Here is an 8,468-nt window from a genome sequence, read left to right as displayed (position 1 = left end):
CACCACAAAATCCAGGGATTGTAGGAAAGGCACAGCACAAAAGATGGCTGCGTTGCATCGGAGCGAAGAGCGATATTACAGGATGAAAGGAGGAAGCAAAAATAGACCTGACACACGAGTTTTGCAGAAAGTTTCTAAAGGGGGATGTGGATTCTCTGCCGGCAGCTCGGGGGTGTCACCGCCCGTCCCTGCTCCCGGGGCGCTGGGGACCCTCCGCAGGGCTCCTCCCCGGGCGCGGCCGTGGCATGGGAGAGAGGGGCAATGGGGATCACTTGGAAGGGAGCTAGTGACAAAATACAGGGTGAGAAACTGGAGCGGCAGTAGTTGCTGGAAGGTAATGCTGTGTTCATTCCTTACTGCTTTTTTTGTTGTTGTGGTTGGGTTTTTGTTTGGGGTTTTTTTTTACGCGAGCCTGCCGGCCACTGCCTTCGTTACGCTTTGAAGTACGTTGTGCAGCACGGAAGGAGGTCCGCGGAGATGGCGTCACTTCATGAAAGTTTCCAGATTTTACCGAGCTTCTTGTTTTTTGTTTGATTGGGATTTTTTTTTCGTTTTTCCTTTTTTTTATTTTTTTTCAAGAGAGGGGGTGGTACTATTCGTAATGCAAGTGGGCGATGCGGCCGAGATCTAAATATACCCCTGTGAAAACAGAACCCCTGAGATAGCGACACCGATAGCTGAGGCTATTGTTAACTTCTGGGATTCCAATTAAATCCCGCAATGTTAAATATTTATTTAATTACTGGAGAGAGAGCAGGAATTCTCGTTGACGGCACTAATGGAGTCAGAATAGTGCAGTAGGGGAGAGTTTTTTCTCCTGCCCCCCCCCTCCCCCGGTCGCCCCCTCTTCCAAATCTAAATAGCTGTAGACAAGCACAGGCTGGAATAGGAACATTAGGGGGGGGGGAAAAAAGTTTCAGCTTTGTTTGAGGAGTTATATTTCAGTCGGGTAAGCAAACGATATTGCATGTATTTTTCCATATCTTCAGCTCACTCCAAACATAACATTCCAAAGGATAAAATCTGTTACAAAATAAAACTGACTTTGTGACAGCTGAACTTCGACGCAGAGTCTAAAAATTATCTAAAAGTGCCTCGAGAATCCTAAATGTCATTCCCAAGATGTGGCGAATTGTAATTACGGTTGTGGACTATTTTAGTGCAGTGCCTTACACGGGGCCCAGCTAAGCAGCTGGAGCATTTATGAATTTATTTTTTGCCCTTTACTGTGTTACATATGAAGGTATTTAGACAGTAACAATAATCCTAATTTGTTTCAGATTATAAAAATGTAACCAAATTGAATATGTGTTAAGTTTGCCTTTTAATTTTCCTTCCTGTACTTCCTTTTAAAACATATGTCATAGGGCAGTGCTTAAAGAATGCAAGAAAACTCATCAACAATAAGATAGTGAATGAGAAATAACATTATCATTACTATATTACTATTTTGTGATTTTCTCATCTGATGGCTTTTCCAAAAATTTCTGTTTTAGAAACTGATCCAGTTTCCTCTTCTCCTAAAAAAAAAAAGAAAAACTCCAACCAACCAACCAACCAACCAACCAAAAAAAAAAAAAAGGAAAAGGAAAAAAAATTCTGTGGAAATTTTGGTAAGAGAAAGCAAATAGCTTGCAACACACTGTCCAAAACCTGTACTACACTATGCCCAAAAGCACTTTAATTTACAATAGACATTATTATGCTTGTATATGCAGATCTTGATATGGTAGAGGAAATTATTAAACCCAACTATTTGGTCATGGGGCTGGAAAAAAAAATTGTGTCCCTGAGTGTGCCACAAAATCTAAATGCAAGTTATAAAGGCCCAGCACCCTGTAACTTGGTGACTCCGTTGGAATTACACCCAGAAGGAGAAAGTCAGGTCCTGTCAGTTCGTACATGAGAAAGCCTGAGTGCTCTGCACTGCCATCACTAATTGTTTTGTGTTGGGAAATCCTGAGGTGATAAAACAGCTGTTAGAAAGTTGGCTTGTGAGTAATTAAGTGTAGGTCTAGCTATTAAAACCTGATTTGTTACTCATAGGCTACACTCATCTGCATCACCTTCTCTCAAGATACAGATAAACTCAGTGTTCTTTTCACTGGTCTAAGCCAAAAGTGGCTGTGTAATGAATGGAGAGATGTCAGCTCTGGGTATGGTTCACACATATACAGTGGGTAGAATTACCTTTATCATAACAGATACAGTTACAGTAATAGAGAGCTTCTATTTCAAATTGTTCCTTTCTCCTTTCATTTATTTCCAGAGGAAATGCTGGAGGATGCGTGCCCTTCTTCATTCAAAGTTTAAAATACTTATTTTACTCATAAGCAAAAACTTCACTTAAAAAAAAAAAAAAAAATTCTGTTTCAGAGTGTCTCTGTTTACTATACTCAAGCTTCTCCATAGAGTGGGTGTAACCAGGAGAAGAATTTGGCCCATGATGTGAGCTAAAATTTCAGTGCTTCCACTATTTAGAGCTCCATTGTGCTAAAAATAGTTTTCCTGTGGTTTTGGCCATGGAGCCACAAATGCAAGTTTTCAGTGCACAGTTATTGTGGATGTTGGTCCCTTCTATTGCTGCAAGAAATGGATTTCCAGCTCATGACTGTGTCAGCAGATGATTATGTTGAGTGTGAGGCTGCATGTCAGATCTCCTCACTATCCTGAAGTAAGCATGCGTCCCACCCAAATGCCAGGGACCACCAAAAGGGACCATGCTTGGATGGCAGTGCTTGGGCTGGGCACTGAAAAACTCTAGGAAAAACTGGGACCATGCAGGAGATAATGTTGAAGGATTCACCCAGAATCTCCATGTTTGGCTAATGGTATGGGATGTAAACAGGTGGGGGGAAGGGAGTAAACCTTTAGGGAAGTAAGACACAATTTTGGTCATTTCTAATTTGAGCTGAGTTTTCATCAAAGAAGAAAGCTCATAGTGAACACAGGCTTATGGTATGTGCAAGGAGTTCACTGTGATGTTGGATTCATTCTCTTTCTGTTCTACATATTCTATCCCAATTCCATGGTCCAGCTTCTCTGTTGTCTGTAGGAAATCGGTCTGGTAGTTGCAGACAGCTTTTAGGAGGCAGGGGCCAACTTTTTTCTGAGCTTAGGAGCAGGTGTCAGACTCCAGAAAGTGTTCTTGTAATGCGAGGTCATATTCTGGAAATAGTTGAAAATCACTGATTTAGAAGAGTGAGGGCACTGCATGTTTCTGTACTGCTGATGTGATGGTGAGGGCAAGCTGGGGATGGTCCACAAAAATAACAACAGCAGAAGAATATTCAAAGAAATTGAGCTGGTTAAAAATATCTTCTTTATCATTTCCTCTCTGAGAGCACTATAATACTTCATGTTAATCAGCTGGGACATTTTTTCCATTTCTCTGGGAAGGTTTTCACCCTATTCCAAGAAGATGATCTGATATTGGAGGACTCTGCCCTGTCCGGACTCTATCCACAGGTGTCAATGGATGGTGGTTCCGACTCTGAGGTGGACTTTGTGACAGTTCTCAAACAAATGCTTCTGTTACTCATTACTTCATACACATCTTACTCTTCCTGCAGTGTCCTTTTTCCTTTCTTAGGATGTTGCGTTTTTTATATGTTTTTCAGACTTTTTTTTTCTTGAATTATATGTGCAGTTTTGCATCCTTAGTGACTCTCAGATCTGTTGAACTGGATATACCATCCCTAGTATATTCACAATTTTATTCTGTGGAATGGAGCAGAACTTACAAAACTTTTACATAATTATGTCTTTGTTTCTAACATCCCCATAGATGTAGCATTATTCAGCTACATGTCTCATCCCATTTCTTCTTCCAGTCTAGGAAGAAAAGTTTGCAGCTTTAAACTTGCTGGGAAGAATACCTTTGGCTTGCCTTCCCTCTCTCCCCTGGTCTACAATTTCATGTTAATGTCTTCTACCTGTAGCTTCAGGAAACAAGACTAATTCTTCTCTCCCTTTCTCTGTGTGAGTTGTCATGCAAGGTACCCAGAAGTGTGGCTGTAACAATAACAGGGTACTTAATTTCAGAATTAGCTCTGGGAATTCAAAGGCTGTGAGCCAGTGAGTGTGACTTTGCAGGAGCCTACACCTCTGAGGGCCTTGGAGATAAACACTTTTAATATCTTTCCTCCAGACACTAAATGTTATTTCCATTTTCTTACATATGTGATGCAAGGTACACAACATTTGTATTGTCTTCTTGTGAGGCAGCCTCTTGCCACCTCCTGTGCTTGTTCTCAGCCTGCTGTAAATTGTGGGCTTATTTAAGAGAACCAAATGGCCAGAGCGAATGTCACCTCCCTCTTCACTTGCTGAACTCTGCTTAAACACAACACTGTTTTCCTGCCTCAAAAATATACATAAAGGTATGTATAGTATGTTAGCCCCTCCTTAGCCCTTCCCACCCTGAAACTTTTCAAACAGGGATGGCATGTTCCTCTCTTCACTGCCAAAAAACCCCATAAATTCCTTTCTCAGCATTTCCCCCTTCCCCCATTTCTTCTCAGCTGACAGCTGTGAGAGTGGAACTTTCTTGAGCTATCCTATCCACTTCCCCCAATTCTGTTGTTAAGCTAGATTTGGTTTAAATATCCAAGCCATCTTTCACACTACAGGATTTTTTTAACATAAAGTGGCTTTGCAAATGCTTAATGTGGGTAGAGACATGGCAACTGTTTATGTATATTTATTTTTCTTTTTTAAACAACATTCCCCCTTCTTCCCCCAGCAATTTAGAAAGTTGATAGAGAATTAAATTGAACAATACAGCCATTTTAGAAGTTACAGGAAGGCCAAAGTTTCATAATAAAGCAACTTTTTTTCAAGACTATTTCTTTATAATTCAATCTATTTGATTTTCATACTAATTCACTTCTAACCAAATAAAAATTTCATTAAGAAATATAGGAATTGTATTCAAAATCTGGGGAGTAAAATAAAACTAATGGAATTTAAGATAGTTCTTGAACTTCACACTTCTCAACTAAGTCTGATAGCTTTAGGTAGTTCTTCTGTTGGTTGTTTTGCACTTTGATCAGACTTTGAGGTTATTTTTCACTCTGACATAAACTCCTACAGTAACTCAGCTTTCTGGGAAGGTGTTTTTCTGCCCTCATTGCCATTAGCTCGTGCACAAAGGAATACCAAACAAGTAGTTGTACTTCAACTGACTTTACAAGGCAGGCCCCAAAGTCTAAACATGTGCAGTTGTCTCTGCAGAATCTAACATAATTCAATAATTAAAACATTCAGGTAAGGGGAAGGTTAGCTAGTCCTTTTTCCTTAGATTAACACAGCGGCATGTCCGCTGGAAAATCTGGGTTTGACAATGATAAAATAAGACTGATGGTTCCATGAGTTGTAAAATTCAGGAATTTGTGAAATCACGTGATTTCTGGAAAATGTGTTCAGGGTGCTTTGAGTGTCTTTGTTGTTCTTTTATTGAACTTGATATGTTACTAGAGTGGATCCACTGGACTGTGTCACTAGAGATCCAAATGATGGAGACCATGTATGAATAGGCAGTGCTGAAAGTGGTGTTAATTTTCCTGTGACCTTAAGGGCACACAGACCTGAATCATCAGATAGTCAATGTCAATTATTTTGTATTTTATCGGTTTCATTGACTACAAAGAGATAATTTGACTTCAGACATTTGGGGTTTGCCCATTCAACATTACTCTATGACAAAATGGCATGGAAAAAAAAAGGAAACCTACTTTTCAGCCGAATTATCACATTCCTTGCTACCACACTCCAAAACAGTCTCAGCATTGTGCTTAAGAATGACTGTTTTCTGAGGAGGGTGTGCTACAAGCAGACATGTCTCAATTGCCTGTAGTTTTAATTCGAGAATGTTTAGGAAAACTTAGGTTTGAAAATCTTACAGTTTTCCTTGTCTTCCCATGCTCTTGCATGCACACCTTCAGCTTTCGTCATCATTGGAACTCTGAAAGCTCCGCAGCAGGAAGTGCATTGGAGCTCTGTGATACAGTGTTCCTCAGTACAGATTCACCCAGCAGTATACAACTGTTTTGTAACTCCTCAGCAGAGGAGAACGTTTTGTTTTCTAGAGACAGGATGGTTGGCACATGAACACCTAAAATGCCTGCTGCCAATTTGTTGTTTGTTACTTGGTTTATTAATTAAGTTACACAAAAGACTTGGAAAAAGGCCAACAGTTATTGTGAGGTTTTTTTGTCCCATATTTTGGACTGCTGGGACAAAGCAGAACAATTGCTGGTGCAGAGATATGGAGGAGTCCCCAAAGGTTAGCTCAGTTCTGGGACTAAATTACACCAAAGCCTTGCTCCTTCACCGCTGCCATGAACTTTAGTAGAGATAGCCTGCTGGGCTATTAATTGACTTCTTAAGAACTTCTGTTTACATTCAAAATAATCAAGCGCCATGCAGTTTTGAACCAGAAGAAAATTTCTTTAAAGCTCAAATATACTTGAAATTGAAATTTCGGCTTGGCTCATTTGATATTTTTCCCTATATCTATCCATTTTATATTGCCTTTTCTTGATTTTTTTTTTCTTTTTGGTAGATGTTTTACCTTTAAGTTACACAAATAAAAGATAGGGTTTCAAATGTGGCTTCTTTTTAGGTTAATGTATATAACATATTATATATATATATGTAAATATATATATAGAAAATCACTTTTCATTACATTTGCATGCTTCTGTTTTTTTTCCAAAAGGAATCCAATAGCAAGATTCAGTTGGTGTGCCAGATACAATTGGCATGCCAGATTTCTAGCTGTGGCAAGTTAGAAAATCTGGTGTAGTTACATATTCTACAACAGAGATACAAATTTATGTACAAATGATGGGTTTGCCCCACATATCTGTTCCTACACAATTTTTTTTGGCCAGAGGGAGAAACTTTCCTGTAGGAATTTCTGTAGTTACAAGAGTAGGATTTAGCTTAGTTCAGTAGTGTGTCTGAAGCCAGCCATGATCAGCCTCCTCTGAGGAAAGCAGCCTTTGAGTTACGAAGTAATTGTCCTGTAGGAAAAGTTTCCTCTTAAAATCACTTTGTGAGCTGAAGTGTGAAATACTTTCCTCTAATTGTGGATGTTCCTGTTGCCCATATAGAGTTAAATTTTTCAAAGGCATCAGAGTTCAGACCTCAACAATAGTTTGTGGTGAGCGGTTCCACCTGGTCCTGAAGAGCAGAGCTGAGCATGGGTCAGCCTTGCATGTGTTGCTCTATGGCACCTCATCTCTTGTAAGGCAAACAAGGCCTGGCCAGTCCTTCCCTACCATGAGAGGATTTTGCATGGACAACTAATTTTTATAACTGATTTCAGTGGAAGAAAGCACATTCTTTAGCTTTAGTGGAAATTGAGGTGTTTGGAGTTCCAAAAGTCATTTGTGTATTAAGAGCAATTAAAAAAATGAAAACCTTCTTACATCAAGTCATGGTGTGGAATCCAATTCTTCTTTAATATATCCTCATATCTAATAATTCACTCAGTTAAAAATGACAAGAAACACTTGTGCCTGCAGTATGCTTAACCAAGGGCAGGCACTGCTGTGGCATGTTGGGTGTGGTTTTGGCCCGGTGCCTCTCTGAAACTTTCTTCTGTGCAATTCAAAAGTAGCTTTGAGGAAACAGTGACTTCCATGTTACATGATGAGGACAGTAAGAGTTCTGTCCCATAGTGAGGAAAATCCTCATCTGTGCAATCCTTTCTAGAGCCATCCATAACACTCCTGACACATTTTCTTGAAGCTTTACTGTGTATTTTAGCAACTTACTCAGAGATGCAGCCCCTTGAAGGACCTCAACAGCCCCAACACATTGTGGATAACACCCATCCCATAAGAGATGAGGAAGCTCAGGGGGACCATCCTGCTCTCTACAACTCCCTGAAAGTAGGTTGTAGCCAGGTGGGAGTCAGGCTCTGCTCCCGGGCAGTAAGTGACAAGACAAGAGGACATAGTCTTAAGCTGCAGCGGGGCAGGTTCAGGTTGGGCATCAGGAGGAATTTCTTCACAGAAACGGTGCTCAGACATTGGAAGGGGCTGCCCAGGGAGGTGGCGGAGCCACTGCCCCGGAGGTGTTCAAGGAAAGACTGAACGTGTCACTCAGTGCCATGGTCTGGTTGACACCGTGGTGTTCGGTCATAGGTTGGGCTCGGTGACCTCCCAGGTCTATCCAACTTAACTGATTCCGTGAGTCTGTGAAAACAGCCCCCATGCGCAGGGCCGGTGTCAGCCGCTAGGTACGGCAGCAGCACACGGTACTGGGGGAGAGCACCGGCCCTCGGCCCCAGCAGCGCCCGCCAACGCAGCGGGACCTTCGGGGCCTTTTCCATTCCTCCGTTATGTGGTACGTTACTTTCTGGACACCGAACCCTGCACACTTATTTGTTGATTTATTATTTGCATTTATTTCGCTCCCTTTCACAGCGCGGGGCCCATTCCTCACAGGGCCCCTTC

General features: G+C 41.1%; 1 protein-coding gene across 1 annotated transcript in view; it reads left to right on the top strand.

Moving 5' to 3' along the window:
- Window positions 1-252: 252 nt before the first annotated feature.
- SMAD5 (SMAD family member 5) overlaps window positions 253-8,468 on the top strand; it is a 26,726-nt gene continuing 18,510 nt past the window's right edge. The window contains exon 1 of the mRNA XM_008632637.2: window positions 253-334. The gene's annotated coding sequence lies outside the window, so the exon portion shown is untranslated. The remainder of the gene's footprint in view (window positions 335-8,468) is intronic.

Source organism: Corvus brachyrhynchos, unplaced genomic scaffold (genome assembly GCF_000691975.1).
Source record: "Corvus brachyrhynchos isolate BGI_N302 unplaced genomic scaffold, ASM69197v1 scaffold54, whole genome shotgun sequence".
NCBI lineage: Eukaryota > Metazoa > Chordata > Aves > Passeriformes > Corvidae > Corvus > Corvus brachyrhynchos.
Note: the sequence above shows the minus strand (reverse complement) of the source record. Positions and strands in the feature narration are given on the sequence as shown.